Here is a 21034-nt window from a genome sequence, read left to right as displayed (position 1 = left end):
CCATGTGTGTTCTCAGGCAGCACTCCCAGAGCGTAATCTGTGCAGTCTCCTAAACATCCCTTAAGTTAGGTCCCACCCACCGAAATTTAACTGTAACACCATGGCGTACTTTGTGAATAACTGTAAAAGCCAAACTCGTGAGTACACGGAGAATTAAGTATGGCAAACAAAGACATTTAGGTTAGTGGTGTGCAGTATTCATTTTCATTTTCTAACATCTCTTATAGCTATTGAAGAATTAATTTTGAAACTTTCTTTTAACATTTCTCTTCCTGAAGAGTTTTTCATCTAACTGCCTTATATCCCTTTAATTATCCAATTTTTCTTTTTTTCTGAATTGGCACCATATGCCCATAACAATGTAAATTACTGGTCACAAATAAATCTTGGCTCATGAGCCTTACAGACAAAATAAAAAGATGTCCTGGGGTTTCCAGGCTTGATATTTATTTCTAGACTCACTGAATACTCAAAAGCCACACTAACAAATCAAGTTCCAGGGCAGTTGTCTCAAGGGAGATCATTTCAGACAAACATAAAGCAATTGGCATCATATGAATTATGCAACCATATCCCTGAAAAACCACCTGACCTCAGCAGGTCTTAAGATGTTCATAGGTGAAAAAAAAAAAAAAAAAAGATGCTCATAGATGAAGCAGACACTATTAGTTTGGTTTCAAAGTCTTCTCCCCAAATGATTAGGCACTTTCTTCTCTTACTCATTATCATTCATCACGTTTTTAAATAGCTTCAGTTCATTCAGAGGAAAATTAAACAACAAGCTGTACAATCTAGAATTGTGCATAAAATCCAGAATTTCAGAAACTCAAATCTTGTGACATGGACTAGAAACACAAATATTTTTCCAAATTTTCTGTTACTGTGTAAAGGGTTAATTAAAGCATGAGTTTGCCTGGATTAAAAAAAAAAAAATTACCAAACCTTAAAATCAGTATCGTTTAGACTTCTGATGCCAAAAATCTGTTTGACAGAGCAGGCTTTACTATACTGACATTTTAGCAGTAGCCAAAGTCCTGTTCCCACTAAATTCTGTCTTGGCAGCACCGGTAATTTGCTAAAAGCCTGAACTCCTCTTGGTTAGGAGTTCTCTACCTCGAGAGCTTTCCACAGAAACATAGTGCAATAAGGAAGCTGAATTGAGCAAGACTTTAAGGTTTCTATTCTTATAACAGAAACCAAGCTTTCTGTAAAATGAGAATGGCTTAAATAAAGAGAGATACTAATTTACTCAAAATGTTCATTAGATTTTAGATTTGAATATGATACGATACAGTACAATTACACATAAATATCTCACTAACAGTAAAACCTGATATTCTTACATTACTTCAAGATTTCAACAAGCAAATAATTACTAAAATTGTAACTAAAAGTATCTGGTTCCAAACTACAAGTGACAACATTTTCTAATTTTCTCATCTTTTTAACTGGTCCATTTCCAGAAATATTGTAAAAACTTACAATCATGTTCATTTAGATGGCATCCCAAACATCTTTCACAGGTAGTAAGGGCCTCAAATATTAGTGCCAAAATTTCACATAAAGCTTAATATTTTGCTTAAAAGATCTTTCCAATAATTTTGAAATCAAACCATATGAAAAGCACTTGACTCAACTTACCCAGCAGCTGAATGTTAATGAATTGGTAAAAGAGTGTTCCAACCAAATCAATTCACTTAATTTTTCAAGTGGATCTCATTACCATTGTCTTTTTAAAAATTCAAAGACTCCACCTAATGAGGAAAGGAAAACAAAAACAAAAACAAGTAGTGTTTAAACCAGAGGAGCATTATAGGATCAATACATTAATAACACATAAATCAAAACAAGATTCTTATCAAATCTTCTCCTAAGTTACTGTGCTTCTTAAAAGTATAAAACAACAAAAGCATCTGTCAACTAAAGTAAATTTTCCAATTTTGGGCAAAATGAATGTTCAAGCATAGAGAAAGCAATGAAATAACCCAATAAATGTGAGAGCATAAGAGTTTACTGTCAGTACTGATTGGCACACAGAAGCAATGACTATATAATGTTAGTTAGGATATGTAAAATTAGATGTGAGAAAAAGAGGCAACTGATTGCTTTGGAATTCAGTTCACTGATTCTTATTAATTTACCAATGCAATGCAAATGTGTAGGTTGCGGTTCCTTAAAGCAGTTAAACTCTAGTTACATATAAGCTCTGTTGAGGAATATAAACTAATACCTAAGATCAATCATTTGGAGAGAATTCACTGGCAAGAATTTTGAAAGCATTCTCAGAATGTTATACCTGGTCTCCCACAGAAAGTGTTTGTTCTACTAAAGACCCTAAACAGCTTAATTAGGTTTATAAATAGTATCAGTTAATCCCATTCACTTTACCAGAAGACACACCTTTTCTAAAGCCCAAATATTAAATTACTATCTCGGCTCCAAGAGAAAGTTTGAAAGAAAGCAAAGTCTATCTCAGCTGATGAGAGCCTAAAATAAACGGGCTGCTGGAGGGCTGAGCAGAAGAGTAAGATGCAAAGTTGGACAGCAGCCACCTACTCCCAAATCGAGTCTCCCTAGGGTAGATTTAGTATGTTTTAAAGTCCCAGAACATCACACCCAACCATATTCAAGTGAAAGATCACAAACCTATCCCAAAGCCATAAACACATGATTTTTTATCACGCAATTTGGAATTAGCCACATATTGCCACTCCTCTCTAATCCCACCACACATATTAGTAAAATTAATTTAGCTAATCTCAGTATTTAAAAAAGGTTGAAATAGATTTGCTATCCACTATTAGAAGGTAGACGCTCAAAAAAAAAAAAAAAAAAGAGGAAAGAAAAGAAAAGAAAAACTAACCCAAAACAAAAATGGTCCTAACAATGGAGAAGGCAAATAGCAAAAATTATACACACTAAGTAGAATTCCACAGTAGTCATGGGAAATACGTTTTCACTTTCAAGACAATCTAATGTCTAGATTCTAGGCTTAACTGCTATTCAAGAAAGAGTTGGTACAACGTACCCATTTTTCACACTTGAATATCTAGAGCTGTGAAAATATTTTTGTACTTTTCTAGGCCTTGGATGAAAGTTGCAAAGGCTCTTTCAAATAATGTTTGGAAGCTAGCTTTATAATATCACCTCTGAATTACTGCCGTGATGGTTTTGTGCTAGTACTCGGTTTAACAACTTATCCTTCTGTTAGTCACTTTCCAAGGAAAAGTGAGGGCATTTCCCCTCATGATGCAGAATGGCTTGAAGATTCTTAAGAATCCTTTTCTCGCTGATTTGTCAATGAATAATGTGAAATTGACCGGTACAAAAGTTTAGATCTACCATCCTTCTTCCTGTGCTTGTTTATTTCTTAGAGTACTGCTTTCTTAAAATATGTAGTTCTTGCCTCATAAAAGGACTTAAGTACTTGCATGGGGCCAGTCATTAAGCCAGAATCTCAAAAGTCTTTCATCTAGAATATAGCAAGTATGTTTTTGTTTCAATATAACTATGCTTATCTGAGTGGCCAGTGATTTCAAATTACTTAGGAATTTTTCAGTGGTGGTATGGGCACCTCACATCAAACCTCAAAAGCAGTAAGTACAAAGTCATCTACCTGTATGGATGATACAGTTAAATGACTGCTCCTAATTAGCACAGAAGATACAGATCTGTTGCCTGCATAACAGGTGAGCCTCATGTGTACAAACCACCATACAACATTCTTTAGAAATGTTCATTTCCTTAGAAATGAACAATGACACCCAAAACATGATAATAGGTTCCCTATAATTTCTATACCACACAATACTGCAATGCCTAAAATGAAAACAGTTGAATCTAAACCTTCTTACCTTTAATTTGTTTTTATTGCCTGCTTCTACACATTAGGAAAAAGGGGGGAAAAAAAAACAACACCTCAGTCAGTGGTATTTTGGCTTCATCAGAAAATCTAAATACATCTGAAACTTTGTATTCCAGTTACATAGTCTAAACAATGGAGTAATTTATCATCAGCTAATATTTGATCATGCTTGTCACCAACTGGTCTATATTTGTAGGCACAATGCTGAACCTGAGTGACTTTCTCTAGCTGAATGGTTTACCCCATGTAGTATACAGGAACCATTACACTTTAGCTGTCCATACTGTTGCAACAGTGACACCGTAAACTTGCCCTTTTAGGAGCACTTTAGAGTAGCACTTGGCACCCTGGAGTGAGCTTATGAACTCTGAGGTCTTTATATCTCTGGACTAATACTTAGTCCGAGTCCTGGTCATCAAACACCATCCTTCTATTGATGATGAGACCGAGACTCAGAAGGTCATAGTCATTTGCCCAAGGTCATGCAACTAGAAGGCAAATTTCCTAACTACTATTCCACTATTTTTCTTTTACATCATTGAGCTTCTTTGAGCACCAACAATGCTAAAGATACTTCTTAACACAGGATGGGAGGGAAATAGGGAAGGCAGTTTTTGCAAAGTGAGCAGGGAACAGACGGGCAAATACCACAGGCTCCACACCACCCTCTTTATCATGGTTACAAGTAACTGGCTTCTGTGTAAACCTAGTAAAAAACTGGCCAAGGAGAATAAGGAAACAGAATAATTTAAGACTGTTAGAGACCCAAAACATCTTGGCATATTTTGGCAGGGCTCCAAAATAACATTTGGAAAGCAGTGCCCTAACAGCCAGAGTTACTTAGCCATTTGTTTGTTTGTCATTAGAAATACATAACAACATTGAAGACATTTTTAACCAAAAAAAAAACCTCTCAATTCCATCACCCAAACATAATTATGTACACTGTTTATAAATTTATTTGCCCATGTAAGCATTTTTTCACATAGATACTCTCATAGCACACTTATAACAATGCATTCTGATTTTTTCATTTAATATTTCATAAACACATTCTACATTTCCATGTGATTTATATAGTTCTCATTTTTACTAGCCATGTAATATTCCATAGTTAGCATACTTAGTCATTTCCTCAACCATTCCTCTGTGTGGGAACATTTAACTTGCTCTCATTTATTTTTAACACTAAAGATACTACTAATAGTAGAAATACTATTCTTAAAATATCAACAGAAACGGGATTGTTAAATCAAAGAGTATGAGTATTTTTAGGGACTTCACATTTATAGCCATACTGATATCAAGAGATTGAAATCACCTATGAAGCTACCAACAATATTTGAGCATTCCACTTTCACAAAACTTCCTCACTTTCTTATGTGATTAAATTTTTTGGTGGTTTACTTAATGTAAAATGGCACTTCTGGGTTGCCTTTTTATATTAATGGTGACCATAATTACTCTCCCATTTAAAAATAATTTCATTGTCTTTTATTTTTAATACAAAAATTATCTCTATCCATACAACTTGACTACATTTTAGTCCTGTTTTTTCTTATGAATTTAAGTGTCACTTTAATACGATGTATATATTAACTTCTCTACAAATTGTTCTGTACGTTTATTTATCTTTAGATCTTTAACCATTTAATATATCTGGCATGTGTTTGACAAGTTCCAACTTATCCACAGTACCATTTACTAAGCTTGCTATATTATATTTTATGTGTGTATTGTATCAGAGTGGATCCATTTACAGGCTTCCCACTGTGTTACACTGATCTACACATTTAAAATGGAAACTTTGTTCAGACTAGTAAATATAAGGTGACTGGCATTATCGTAGGAACTTGCTGTTCATATGTTGGGCAGTTTTAATTACTATTGTTGTTTATAATATGTTTGAATCTACAGTAGGGCTATATTCGATACTTTGTTCTCGTTTTTTTCAAACACTCCTTGATATTTCCTTATGTGTGCATAGATACTTGCAAAATTCTCACCCATTTTTCCCAGATTATATTATCTGATTAAAGTGTAATATTTGCCTTCCATATTCAGCCATACCCAAAACAATTTCATCAAAAGTTTTAATAGAATTGTGTTGAATCACATAAGCATCCTTTCAATATTTTGTTTTGCCATGTAAAAAACAGTGTATTATCGTGCATCTCTATGTTTATTACATTTTTACATTCAATAAATATTTGCATTCTAAAAAACTCTTTGTACTGTGTCTTTCCATATTTCCATTTCACTTGCTTGGAAATACTTAATTTCTCAAGTCCAGCAACTGAATTGTTACTTCCTCACAAGATCCCCTGAATAATATCATTTACATGTAGGCAAACAGTGATTAAGCAGAAAAGTGTAAGTTGTATCTTAAATAAAACATCTTAATTGCCTTAACAAAGATGAAATTAAACTATATAAATGACACAATCACCACAACATAATATCCCATGCAACTACTTTATTTTCTTAGTATATTTACAAGACCCAGCCCAAATTCATTTAAAAGATAGCTGAATGGCTGCGATAACCTTTTATCCTTCTCGCTTTCCATCCCAACCAATGTCTCTCATTTCTGCTATCTGCGAACGAGGTTCAAAGATTGAGCAAAACCAACAGAGAAATGCAAATAACTTAAAATTATAATACTCGTTTAAACATAAACTTGACTAGGGGCTTCTGGGTGGCTCAGTCGGTTAAGCATCTATCTTCCTTTGGGCTTGGGTCATGATCTCAGGGTCCTAGGATGGAGCCTTGCATCAGGCTCCCTGCTCAGTGGGGAGCCTGCTTCTCCCTTTCCCTCTGTCGCTTCCCTCCCCCTGCCCCCGCCCCCACTCCTGCACTCATGCTCCCTCTCTTTTCCTCTCAAATAAATCTTTTTAAAAAAACGTAAACTTGACTGAGAGTATTGTACATATTGTTGCACATTTGAGTCCATGTGTTATCTTCCTTGATGTAACAAACCTAGGGACTCTCAAGGAATCTTATATTTTATAAAATGTATGAGTACCTGAAGAATTCTAGACACCGTAGTGAAAGGGAAGTAAGGGCAAATAGAAGAAATGGGAGGGGAAACACCAGGAATATCTGCAAGAGGATGAGCAAATAAGGACAGAAGCTATTTTCCATCCACACTTTGAACGTCACCCTATGTGTCAAGTTGAGTGAAAGCATGAGTGATGTGCCTCTCCAATTCCCTGAAGAAAGAAACACATAGAAAATGTGGCAAATATTTAATCTGAGGCTTGTTTCCTGAAAGACTGCAAGATGCCCACAAATTTTCTTCCCCAGAGTTCAAAATAGCAAGCTGAGTGGGTGTAAGCACTTCAAGTGCAAAAAGAAAAAAAAAAAAGGTAACTAAGGAAAAGGAAATCATACTTTTTGCTTCTCAGTATGAAAATTCTAAAAGAAGCCAGTTAAAGGGATTTTAATGATTTGCATCTAGAGTTGTCTTGAATCAGAACATAAATACAGTCCTGATACTTAACCAGGGACTTCTGGTCACTTTTATAGGTTGAAGTTTCTATGTAAAGACTAATTTCCAACCTCACTGTTACAGTAAGAGCATGCAGTTTCACTCCGATACAGGCGGGTACCTAAATGACTACAATACAACACTGGCAAAAGGGAGAGTTGAAGGTTCCTGGGGTCTCTACCCTTCCCAGGGAGAGAAACCTTCCTCGACAATGCTTTTAAAACTTTAACGTGCTAATGAGTCACCAGAGAAGTGTGTTAAAATGCAGATTCTGATTCTATCGGTCTGGATGGGGCCCAACTTCTGAGAGTTCTCTGGTGATGCTGATGCCCTGGTCTGAGGTCCCCATTTTGAGACGAGAGGTTCCAGTCTATAACACCAGTTTGCTAACAACCAGACAGCAGAAATAATAACCAATTAAGAACATTTGCAAGGTGTCTAACACTGCACTAGCTGTTATAAAAAATAATAAAGTAGACAATAACAAAGCCCTGAGCCAACATATAAAAATTATTTTAAAAAGTTAAGTTCTAAAAGCTAAAATGTATGGTAGTGATTCTAAGCATGATAGATGACGAGAACAGGAAGAGTTATGTAGGGGCTAGAATAGTGGCAAATGGCTTCCCAGAGCAGGCTGCACTCGATCAGGCCCCAGGTTTGGGGTTGTATAGACAGAGAGAGAGCAGGAGCCCAGAAAAGGCAATGCTGGAAGGGATGCTGAGAGTTCTGAAAAGAGAAAACTGCAGTGTACCAGCTTTGTGGGTATAGATATTATCATTTGAAATTTTAACTTGAATTCACTTTTAAGCAGGTGAGGGGAACTTCTGACTTTGTTTAAAATTTGTAAGTTTGGGAATGATAATGCTTTTCCAGGACAGTAAAGAAATGGGTAGATTTATCTGAGTCTTATGCAAATTTTCTCCAAAGGCAACAGCAACAGAATGATTAATGACATTTTAGATTGAAGCCTGGTAACAAAAATTACCATTTTTGTATGTATACACATACATATATATATGCATATGTATGCCTTTGATTAACATACGTCTCTAATGATTAACAATTTTAAAAGCACTGGAATGTAGCTTTTCACTACAATAAATTAATAGTCTCTGTTATTCGGAATGTCAAATTTTACTTTTATTATAAAAATAAACACTTTTTCTTCTATGAAATACTTTTAGATGGCACATACCCACACATACCCTCAGCTCCACATTACTCTTCCCTTTCCTCCCACACTGGCTGACAATGGGAAGAAAACACATCCAGAAACAGAATGAAATTATTAATGAGTTCTATCTTAGTTGTTTTTTTAAATCTCCTTCGAAAGTTCTTCCTGTCCACCTACAAGATGTTGAATATATTGCCCAGTGGATTTAACAGAAAAAAAAAAAAAACAGAGGATTGCAAAAGTCAATATAAACATGAAAATTCAATCTCTAAACTTTTTTTTACTGAAAAAAATTATGGGGAGATGGGGTACCTGTAAGCTACTGGAGGGAAGGGAAGCATTTGAAAGAGAAACAGTACATTTTAGCATTCCTGGGTCAGGTGAACAATCTTACTGAGTTCCAGTTCCATTTTTGAAACTACCAACTTCACCTTATTGTAAGCAATAAGAAATGATCTATGGAATACTGGCAAATACTACATTTCCTATTAACATTAAATACCATAACTATGGTTTGACTACAGCTTCTCTCCTTTCCATGTTTCTGTCCTACAAAAATTCCTTGTGCTTGCTGGCAGATGGAATTTAGGAATGGATTATGGCAAAACTCTGCAATTTCAAAGTATCTAGACTTGAATGTTTAAAAATACCTGTATCAGGAGAGTGGCACTAAATAAGGCCCTAGCATTCAGGATGCACCAAAGGATTTACCTATCCCCCCAATTTAATACACACACACACGCTCATTACTGACATAACGATATTACTACGAGGCACTAAATTGTTGCTCATGAATGGTTTGCAAAAGAGAACGCAGTCAAGCCCTAAAAAGACTATGAAGTTTGTCTCCTACAGATTTCTTCCCCTTTCTACTCTGAACTCTTTCAGGTGTCCTCCCCTAACTAGGTCACGGGATCATGCAGGCTGCATTCCCCAACTACTGCAAAAGAGAGCTAATAAGCATTTTCAGACTTGACTGCCAAAAATGTAATGTGTCCTCATTAGGGAAAACAACACACAAACCAACCAACCTTGGGACATTATAAAATTTCATATAAAGAAATAAATAATGGTTGATGAAGACACATATCTGGGGGGAATGGGTTTTATGAAAAGAGAAGCAAGAAACCCCCTCTGTGGGAAATGCTATTATTAATCCTATTAAGATACAGTGCAAGGGACCGTGTCACCTAAACTGGAACAAGATATGGTCTGCTTTCAGTTTTCTGAGGCAATTTCTATTTGAATCAAATTGGCCCTTCAGAAGACAGTTCATTAATGAGAAACTCCTCTCTCTCTCTCTCTCTCTCTCTCTCTCCCTCTCTCCCTCCTAGGTCTGGCCTTTTCGTTTAGTTATAAGGCATAGTCCTGTTTTTACTCCCACAGGATCTATCATTACAATCCTCTGTGTTTACGTGTCCACCTGCTTTTAGAATTACCAATAGATACTACCCAAAGTGACAGCAGTTAAATTTGCAACAGCACAGACTTCTCACTACAAGCCTGGAACCGTGGTGGAAATCGCTTCAATTGAGAAAGATTTCCCGAGCCAGAATTTTTGCCCTCCCTAACCAGGCTGCCAGGCCTAGATCAAATGAAGGTCAATGCAACGTCCCCAGAGGAAGCTGTTCAACTCGCCCGGTCGGTTCCCCTGAGCCCTGTCAAGGAGGCCCTTCAGTCTGACAGCCGACCTGGCAGAGCTGATATCTTCCCCAAGAGGACAGTCCCCCCGCCACCACCTGGACAACACTGAGCACCCAAGGCAGCAAAGCAAAGCTGAGCAGCTGGGGGCAGCCACTTGCGGGTGACACAAAGGCAGGCTCCCTCTGCCGTGGGAGTGTTAGAAACCTCTGCCGGTGGCTTGAGCTGTGGAAGCCTATGCTGCGAGACAGGACATCCCTCCTGGCATTCTGGGTGAGTAAAGCCCGGGCCAGGGCAACAAGAGCCTGGCCCCAGGACAGTCTGCTCCTCACATCAAAGCCGGAGGCCCTGGGAGGCTGGCCAGCCGCCAAAGACGCAAAGAGCAGCAGGGGAGTGTGTTGCCTTAGGACAATAGCAAACTGGGACGTGGTCGAGTCTGTAAATTCCAAGCACTGGGGAGGTCTGCTCAGAGATTTCACCCTCTCCTGTCAGGGCTATGATTTAATTTCCTTTGAAGAAAAAGAAAGAGAGAGAGAGAGGGACAAAGAAAGTAAGAAAAAGGAAAGAAAGAAAGAAAGAAAGAAAGAAGAAGAAAGAAAGAAAAGAAGAAAGAAAAGAAAGAAAGAAAAAGAAAGAAAGAAAGAAAGAAAGAAAGAAAGAAAGAAAGAAAGAAGAGAGAGAGAGAGAGAGAGAGAGAGAGAGAGAGAGAGAGAGAGAAAGAAAGAAAGAAAGAAAGAAAGAAAGAAAGAAAGAAAGAAAGAAAGAGAGAAAGAAAGAAAGAAAGAAAGAGAAAGGAAGGAAGGAAGGAAGGAAGGAAGGAAGGAAGGAAGGAAGGAAGGAAGGAAGGAAGAAAAGGAAAGAATATACATTCCCAAACCTTCTGTCTGCAAAAGCAGACACCACAGTGTAAGTTAATGCACTCTGGTCCTTTTCAGCCTGCAGCCACTGTCTAAAACAATACAGCTAAGTGAGATGTGACATTCTCCCGTTCATCTTATTAGGGCATTAAGTCTAAGGGGTAATTAAGATCATTTAAATGCAAACATCACTGTTCCATTGCTAATATCCTCCCAGATCATTCCCATCAGTTCTGTTTAATTAGAGGAGCATCACTCGTTGTTAATGATAACCTGACAGTTTTGTTTATTTGACAGGACAAAGCATAGAGTCTCATTTTGGGTAACAAGAACTGAAGGTGAAGCATCAAACTCTCGGTCACAAAGATGACTCAGCTCTTGGACCTGAGACGTTGTACCTGGAAAAGTCTACCACTTGCTCACGGAGTTAATTCAAGAATCATCTCCTAGGCTCCTCACTTTGGGACAGCTTTTTGCACAAAAACATACAGAAAACAAACTAAGAAAAAAAAAATCCGTAAGAAAGTAGAAGAAAAATCAATCCCTCCCAGGGTCTTAAAATGGGTCTCCTAAGGACTGGGATAAATGCCATAAACGTCCCCTTGCCCTGTCAGGGAAGCAAGCAGCAGAGGCAAAGGTGGCGTACCTCCGCCTCTGGGGTGACGGGGCGCCATCGTGAGAATCCTCACTGCTAAGCGCTCATTAGAACAGAGAGGACCTTGTGAGTTTTCCTTTCAGAGGAAATGAATATGAGTTGAGATCACTCAACTCTAATCCACCCTGTACCTCAGGGCGAGCCTCTGGGCAGCACATGCCCGGTTTAGGCAGCAGGCTATCATGGCCCCGCGTGTCATCCCTAGTGCATGCTGGGGGTGGAAGAGCTCCCAACGCCTTGCTAATCCCGTGTGGGGAAGGCCAAGGTACAGAGTTTTACTTGATTGCATAAAATGTAGAGCTATTTTCAGCTTCTGAATCATCATTCTGGCTGTTTCACCAGCCCTTAAACCATATTACAACCCTTTAAAAATATCTTTCCTATGCCATTTTCACGTATTTTCACACAAGCAAACACTTAAAGTAACCCTGGTAATTTTCAAAGAGATGAAACCATGACATGTAAGAAGTAAAAAAAAAAAAAAAAACAACAAAAAAAAGAGTTTTACAAATATTTGCAATTTCAAACGGTCCCCATTGCAGTGGTGGTGGGTCAGCCCCTACACCTTCTTCTGTGATCTTCAAGCCCTTTATAAAAACCCCAGACAATTAACACTTAGCAGGACTTCAGTGCCTGAGGAAACAAATCGATTTTGTTTTAGTCACACTTCTAAGAGAGGAGAGACATTAAATAATGGAAATAAAAAAGCTGCTAACTGATATAGGAAGAACCTAAGCTATTTCTGTAATAACTCCACTGGGATTTATGCTGGATATTATAAAAACAGGATGTTTTGTTTGTTGTTCCTCATGAACGACTACCAAACCAGGATAAGACTACAAAACACATCAAAATTACAAATCTATGTGAAGTTTCTAGTACCAAAAAAGCCAGATGGAATTTTTATTCATGTATTTAAAATTTTTGCTCAATGTGGGATGACCTCTGGAAACATGCTTCTTGTTCTTATGAATGCCAAAAGGGAAACAATTACATAACATAATTCTGCAGTGGTCCAGCATCCCAGTGCAGAGAGCTTAATCTTCAATACCGGATAGTCACAGATGAGTCTTCACTGCTAAGACTTCTTATTTTTTAAAATTAGCATGGATTAATTCATGGTATCTGGATACCTGTTTCATTTCGGTAGAAGCTAATCCCAACAATATAAGGATTCCAACAACAAACTGTTTCTAATGTTCCTTCAGTGCAACATGATGAAGCTATCAGTACGCAAGGATGAACTTAGTATTAGTGCCTTATGGATACGTAGCAGCACACCCAGATATACAATACTAATTGTGTGTAGGGGGGAGGGAGAGAAGGATGGGACAGGAGGGATGGTTATCATCTCTACAACTGAAATCATGGTTTTTCATTACTTTTTGCCTAAGCCAACAGAAGCATACATATCATGCCCTTATCCTGACCCACAGAGTGCTGTCTGGGAAGGTAGAATAAATGAGAGGAAGTCCATATAGGAAATATTTGCACCTAAATATTCTCCCAGGCAGATAGCTGAGTTCTGCTCTGTGCATTCATTTTTTTTTTTTTTTTTTTTTTGGAGTAGCTGGGAAAGTCACTCAGAACACTTCACCTGCAGCCATAATCCCATGAATGAGTCTCCATTCAAACCAAGTCCAAGCACCAAGTCAACCATGAGTCTCGGAAGGAAATAAACAGAAACTTCTTTTACCCTCTGAGGTCCTAGAGCCTACAATGAATCAATAAGGCTGACGGTTTCAGTTCTTATAAAACTACAAAAAGTATCTTTTTAATATCTAACCACTTACAAACTTTTCTGCCTGGTGAAATAAAAATTTTGTTTCCTTTCTCAATATCTATAATTTACTACTTCTGCCATCTGTTTGCATATTCAACCACCATTTTTTTTAAGATTTTATTTTTAACTAATCTCTACACCCAAAGTCGGGCCTGAACTTACAACCCTGAGATCAAGAGTCACATGCTCTACCAACTGAGCCAGCCAGGCAGCCCTCAACATCATTTACTAAGCACTTAATCACACACACCAGGCACTGCGGCGCATCAAAAGGTACACAAATGTGGTTTCTGACCTCAGTGAATATCTGACTTACAGGCAGGATGAAAAGTGCGATAGTAGAAGTTACAATAGGGCCCCCAGCAAGGGGTGGGCGTCAAGAAAGGGCTGAGGGTGGACACACCTGAAATGGATCTGGAGTAATCAACAGAAGCTTGCCAAGGTAGACAAAGAGAAAAACAAGTTTGGGAGGAAATAGAGCATATTCACTTTTAGAACTAACTGGGTTTGAGGTACCTTAGACACATTCAAATAGAAATGTCCAGGCAGACATGTGGATACAGAGCCCACAGGACACGTGAGCTGAAATCCCAGTTTGGAACACCATGAGGGTCACCAGCATTTAGAGCTGATCCTTAAAACAATGGGCTTGGGTACACAGTTTGGGGAATACAGAAAGAAGAGGCCCAGGGGCTGTACTGTGGGGAAAGCCACAAAGACAGGGCACGTGGGAGGGCTGGGAACAGAGGTAGGGCAGCAGGTCCCAGTGTCACAGGGCCACGCAGAGAAATCTTTAAATCATAAACAGAGTCAAATACAAATCAACGGTAGGTCAAATAAGTCAAGGACCTAAAAGATTTCGCTGAAATTCAAAATTAAGAGGTTCCTGATATTCCTTGCTAAAGCAGGTGGCCAAAACCATGATGCAGTTGAGATAGGTAAGGGAGAAGCTAGAAAAGCCATTAGGATTATTGGTTCTAGTTTGTTTGTTTACTGTCAAAATGGAAGATATTTGAGCATGTTTAATTTTCCAAGTTGAGAGATCTTTTTAATAGCTATGGCCCTGGGGAGGGAAAAGAAAAAGTCCTAACATTTTACTGGATTAAATGTTGGCCACAGTGGAGAGATATAATTCAGACTTCACTGTGTTAAAGTAAAATTTCAGATTCTCAACAACTAACTATAACTACTAATGGGGATTTATTGATTTAGGAAGCCAAAAAGAATCAGTAAGAAACCATACAAAACTGGAGAAATCTTAAAACTTCTAAAAGGCAAAGGTAAACTTTGATAATAGAACTTGCAAGCTGAACAAAACTTTATAGATCAACCATTTCAAGCTCTTATTTGAAAACAAATTTTAAAGCAATGCAATAATAACAACCTCCATTGGGAAATATCAAAAACAAATTTAAATTGTACAAGATGAAAGAAATTGCTCATAACAAAGAGGAGGCACAAACTAGCCTGTTTCAGAAACTTTCAAACATTGGATTCAGCTGTCTTGATAGGAGGCGATAACTAAGCCTGGTGATTACAAGTTATTATTAATGAGCGTACCAAGAAAATTTCTGAAGCGACATCCTGAAGAATCCACTGACCTCTCACACACTTAGCACCTAATAACTAACTCTTCCTGCTCACAATGGGGTCACGCCCCAAGGTGGCTTTCACCCCTTGTCTCAGGACAAGGAAATATCTGCATTGAAAAAGAGCAAACAAGGAATGATACCAAGTGAAAAATGTAGTTTTACAGTGTAATGGTTTGTGTAGTGTGATTAAAACTGAAAACCCAGTTTTATTCATGTGATGAAAAATTTAGGAAAAAGTGCTTCTTTAGAACTTAAAAAGTGACTTATCAAATTGGTTTCTGGAAAAATATAAAAATAAGAGCAGTTCTTTTAGTACTTCTTTTTCAAAAGTTTTCCAACTCCCTTTGTCTTTATGTTTTAAGTAAGAAATGAGAAAAAAAAAATCACCAAGAGGAAGCAACTTTATCAGGCCTGAAATAAATAAAGTCTGGTAATAGGATCTGACTCCCAGCCAAGAGTGGGGTCCACCTGCCCTTGGTCTGGCAAGGCTTAGGATTGTGGCTCTTTCACATTTAGACACACACATATACACCAAGCATTATCTCATTTCTTTATGAGATGTAGCAGATAGTTGGCAACCTAGACTCTGTTTAGACTGCTCTGATTTCCATAAAAAGGAAGCTTAAAAGTTTGGGCTTACTACTGAAAACATGAAGAAAATGAACAATCTGGAAATAGTAATGGAGTTTGAAACAATCAGCATATAGAATGATTAAAAAATAATCAACATTTACTGGATCCTTGTGTTCCAGTAACGTGCTAAGTAATTTATGTGTATTTTCTCATTAAATCCTTTATGAGGCAGGCACTAATATTACCTCCCTTACAGACGACTTGAGGCCCCAAATTTAAGGAACTTAGCCATTGCCTCACAGTAAGGGCTGAAAATGGTCTTTTAATCCAGTGAGTCTGACTCAAAACCAGTGCTTTTGAAAACATATACATAGTAGCAATATAAAAAAGATGCTTGATCTGAAGAAATCCAAGTACCCAGCAATTGTTCGCACTCAGTTTTCAGTTTCACTCATGATTTTGATCTGGCAAATGAACCACCAGTGCCAAACCAAAGAAAGTTTAATATATTGAGCCATTCCTCTTACTCACTCTCTACACTGGTAGGACTGAACCACATGGCATGTTTCAGGTGGGTCAACCACGTCTGTCTACAACAATGACGGAACACTTTCACACTTAGAATGAAGGTCACTGCTCTAAATTGGGCAACCAAATCAAAATTTTTCTTATACAGCTCAAGAGTACTCTTTTACCCAGGTCATCGTCCTAATTTACTTTGGCACTGAAAAGTGTTTATTACTATAAAGTAAGACTAAAATTGATGGGTCTGGAGTACTTCATATGCCTATGTTCCGATTAATTCTGGAGAGCATTCCATGTTCTCCTTCTCCAGGAAATACAATATTTCTTTGTTCTTAAATAAAAGCCACAAATTTCCAAAAAAGAAATAAAACTTCACTACATGATATTCTTTTAAGTTGTGTTTTAACTCCATTATTGGGAAATGTCTTTAATTTTTCTATCAAAAAAATTATGCTTTTCTTTTTAAAGATTTTATTTATTTATTTGAGAGAGAGAGTGAATGAGAGATAGCACGAGAGGGAAGAGGGTCAGAGGGAGAAGCAGACTCCCTGCTGAGCAGGAAGCCCGATGTGGGACTCAATCCCGGGACTCCAGGATCATGACCTGAGCCGAAGGCAGTTGCTTAACCAACTGAGCCACCCAGGTGCCCCAAAATTATGCTTTTCTTATAAAATGTTCATGATGAACTCTTTTTCCCCCTCATTTATTCAGTTATTCACTCAACAAACAACAGTTGTGTACTCCCAAAGCCATGGCTCTTGTCCTCATGGAACTTAGGGGCTAGTGAAGGACAGACACTGAAAACAGATTGTTACTGTGTAGATCCTATAAAAAAAAAGGCAGGCCATGAAATCAGACAGCTGTGTAACAGTATTTGAGAAAGGCAACTCTCTTCTAAGTGTACACAATTTAAAATGTGGAAGCTAAGCATCCCTCCTGTCATGATCTGAAGTCTCAGTTTTAGAGGTGGTTAAAACAGACACATGTTAAATCCACTACAACTATACTTTCAAAACTGGTAAATGTCCCTGAGCACCCGGAATCCAATTTGGAAATCATCAGTACAGATGATCTAGAAACTTCCCAAAAGAAGTCACTGGCCTCCATTCTCTTATTCTAGATTTATCACTGAGTCTAACATACCAATTTGTGCAAGTTGACAAATTTAGAGAGAAAGGCGGTGGGGGGGGGCAGTCAGCATGATCAGAATTGCAGAAGACCCTTTCAAGTCTTAGAGTAGCAGGCTTTTCCACTGTACCTGTCTAGTCTGAAATGATAAACATCTGTATCTTTGACAAACTTGATGTAAAAATTTGTTATTTGATGTAGAAACAAAAAGTAACGTATATTTGTTCTTATCTTTTAATTAAACTCCCCCTTAGTTTAACTGCATATGCATACAACATTTATCTTTTCTTTTACACCTTCTAGAACCTGCTAAGATTTCAGTTGTTCTGTTATTGATTTCCTTCAGTTGGTATCTCAGTCCATAGATTAAGGTGTTTGTCTTTTCCACCTTTGGCAGACTTAAGGCAGACTAGTCCATTTGGTAAAGATTATCTACAAGAGCATGGCCAAATGGAATCCAAGGAGACTGCCAGATATCTATTTTTTCCACATCAGAGAAGCAAACCCTAGATGGTCCAGTTTGTCTGCCCTCCAAGTCTGGGATTTAGGGTGGGAAGTCCCAAGGGACGGGAGAGTCCAAGCTGCCTACTTGAAGGTCTCCTTGTGGATTTGGTGAAGAACTCACTTGGAAGGGACACAAGCTGGATTACTACACCTCATCTTCCAGCCTGCCAAAATGGTTCCTTCTTAAAATCAGTCATATTCCCAAAGTTCGCTTTTATGCTTATTACTTGAAATTTGGAACGTCTCCCTCTAGAACCAGAGTCACAAATAGTGACTGGCATCCCAGGCTAGCCTAAGGCGATGTAACAGGGATACTACAGAACCCAGTTCACCTACATGTCAAAGTTTTTATGTGGAAAAAATAGTCATACTGAGGACTTGAGTCAATAGGATATGAAACTACCCCTCACTTTTTCCTACATGGTCCATAAAAGTCTAGGTCGGACCCTAAGAGGTAAATAAATAATGTAAGAACAGCAAGACACATTCTCCAGGGGCAGAGTGATGGCTCGGGGGCATCAGCAGGGAGAATCTTGGTGGCGCTAGTCTTTCACAAAGGCAGCAGAGGTGGTCTGGTCACTGGTAGCGACTGAAGTGGCAGGCGAGTGGAAGAGAAAAGCTGGCCCTGAGAATAGGTCAATCAGAAACTTGAACAGTGGTGAAAAGGAAGTGTCCTCAAGCTGAGGGCGAGAGGAAGAGAAAGGGAATTCCTGCCACAAACCAACAGGGGAAATCCCCTGGTTTGGGTTGCTATTCACTCAGTCACAGGACTAGGAATATTCATCGTTTAGTCATTTAACCCTCCCAAATCTTACTTTCCTTCTCTTAAGGCGTCTTCAGGTCAAGCTTCCTGTTGTCAATGAAAATCTGCTTCAGGCTGGCAGATGTGCAATGCTCCTCAGATTGGCTGTTCGTCTGCAGAGGTTCTGAATCAGAGTGATTTTGCCCTCCAGGGGACACTAGGCAACGTCTGGGTTTGTTTCGGGTTATCCCGGCTGGGTGGGGGGGGGTGCTACTGTCATCTAGAAGGTAGAGACTAGGGATGCTGTTTAATATCCTACGATGCACAGGACAGCCCCCCACACCAAAGAATCATCCATCCCCAAATCTCAACAGCACCACATTGAGGAAGCTCTAACTTCGTAACTGGGCTACGGTAACTTTGTTACTTGTTACTGCGCTCTGCACTCAGGATGTGTCTGAGCAAGTGCTTAGAGCACACAGATCCTGCAGATTATTCAAACTCCATTGTGGAAATCATGCTCGACTAAGAGAAATCCTACAATCAACATCATTCTTCAGAATTAACGGAGTATGACACCTGAGTTTTAACCAGAGACATACAATCAAGAGAGCAGTGGGACTATGGTAGCACCAGGGTCAGGCTGCAGCTTCCCAGAGCACGGTGCTGTGCAAGCTCCCACGTGAAGGCAAACCCTGCCACCAATGCCACATCCTGCTGCTTAAGCATCCCCATCAACAACGGCTGTATTCCTCACTCAGCAGCCAATGCCAACCCGGGAGGGTCAGCTAGCTCCCGAAACAATCCTCTCCCCCCGGGGAAACTGTTTACTGGGCAGGATATGTGAAAGACGACGAAAGCAGGGTCACTAATCAGGGCACAAGTCGTTCCGTGACCAGGACGGGGGACAGAAGCTTTCTCTGGTCCTCTCCTTCTTCAACGGAACAGAGAAAGAGTTGGGCTTAGTCATCTCCAGTCTCCCTTTCAATCCCCACTGCCATGAGCTGTTTTCTTCCCAGATGGTAATGAGAAGGGGCCTGCTCCAAAGAAAGTCGGAAAAGGCGACCTGGTGAAGCCCCTCGTGAGGGCCCCATGGTGGGGTGTCTGTGAACACAGCAGACGAACCACCCAGGCAGTAAGCAGTCCCACAAGAGAAGCCTTTCCAACAAAAGCGAAAAATGGCCCCAAGCTTGACAGAGCAAGTCTCCGTTGAGCTCCAGGCTGTATTAGAAAGGACGATGGTAAGAAATCAAGGAACAATCTCCATGTGTGCGCAGCGGGTAAAGGACTAATCATTACACTCTGGCCTCGGCAGCCACAGCCTCCTGCACAGATAGCCATCACCTCCCGAGCACCCTCTGCTCATTAGGAAGGACAGAGCAAGAGTACAGTGTGTTTTTAGCCATGTCTTTATAATAAAAATCGCAGACAAAAGCAAAATGGGAAAGCAACACCACCACCAATTTGAGGAGACTTTAGATGTAACGGGCAAATACTTTCCGTATTTACATCCATTTTTGGTAGAGACCCAGATTAGTTCTAGTTCTAGGGAATTGCTCAGCAGGACTGAATCATCTGCTGGGAGAGTTTCCATTCACTGTTCTACTACCATAAGAAAGGAGGCTGTTTTCGTGTCTCCTCTACCTCCGCCCCCCTCCACCAAGATATTTATGCCATGCTTCTAGAAATTCATATGCTTAGTGTGGCTATTTAAAAGTAACAGTGTCAAAGACATACTCAGGCCCTATCAAGTAGGAAAGTAAAAGACTATATTTCTAGTCCTCAAGATTTTAAAAATCTGAACATGAAAGCTCATTAAAAATATGCCATGGTGGGGCATATGCAAGAAGAAGTGGGACTAATAAAAATCTATTTTTCCACCCTCTCAACTTTATCACAACTTCCCAGGGCTATGTTTTTCCAGCAGAAACACCGGGATTTGAATACGTGTTTGAAATAGGAGGCCTTTGGATAAAGCAGGTTTGTTTTCTGGATTTGTTTTTTGTTTTGTTTTATTTTGTTTCAGTTAGAGCTGGTACTTTTTAAAAACACCTGCCATATGCATTTGCGAGTCCTGGACAACCACCATCTCACGACTTTTTGCCACATGCTGTTGAGGGGGAAATGGCAGGTGCTCTCACCGCATTTCACTAAGAAACAGACAGTAAGGGGTTAAACATAGGAACCCTTTCCATCCCCTCCTCCCAGTTCTACCTCCTGCTCCATATTACTATCTCAAACTCTCTCCCCAAGCCACCCCAAGAGAAAGGAGGGAAAAGAATCCCCTTCAACTCCTGTCACTGCCATTGAAAGACTGCAGAACTCCAGTGCTTTTCTGGTAAAATGAAAGGGCAGATGCCAAGAGTTTGAGTTCCCTTTCACTGCAAAGAACTCTAACATGGCCAATGTGCTACAAAAAAAAAAAAAAAAAAAAATCAATAGCATTAATGATTGCCTTTTTTGGAGCGGCCGGGCAGTCAGCTGGACAGGGGGCATTGCTAAGCC

The 21034-nt window shown here is 39.1% G+C and overlaps 1 protein-coding gene across 4 annotated transcripts in view; it reads right to left on the bottom strand.

Annotated features, from left to right (window-relative positions):
* Positions 1-21034, bottom strand: part of HIVEP2 (HIVEP zinc finger 2) — a 205601-nt gene that overhangs the window by 90367 nt on the left and 94200 nt on the right. For all 4 annotated transcript variants that reach the window (XM_027601253.2, XM_027601256.2, XM_027601254.2 and 1 more), the window contains exon 2: positions 1642-1754. The gene's annotated coding sequence lies outside the window, so the exon portion shown is untranslated. The remainder of the gene's footprint in view (positions 1-1641; positions 1755-21034) is intronic.

This window comes from Zalophus californianus, chromosome 7, assembly GCF_009762305.2.
Source record: "Zalophus californianus isolate mZalCal1 chromosome 7, mZalCal1.pri.v2, whole genome shotgun sequence".
In the NCBI taxonomy this organism is placed as follows: Eukaryota; Metazoa; Chordata; class Mammalia; order Carnivora; family Otariidae; genus Zalophus; species Zalophus californianus.
Note: the sequence above shows the minus strand (reverse complement) of the source record. Positions and strands in the feature narration are given on the sequence as shown.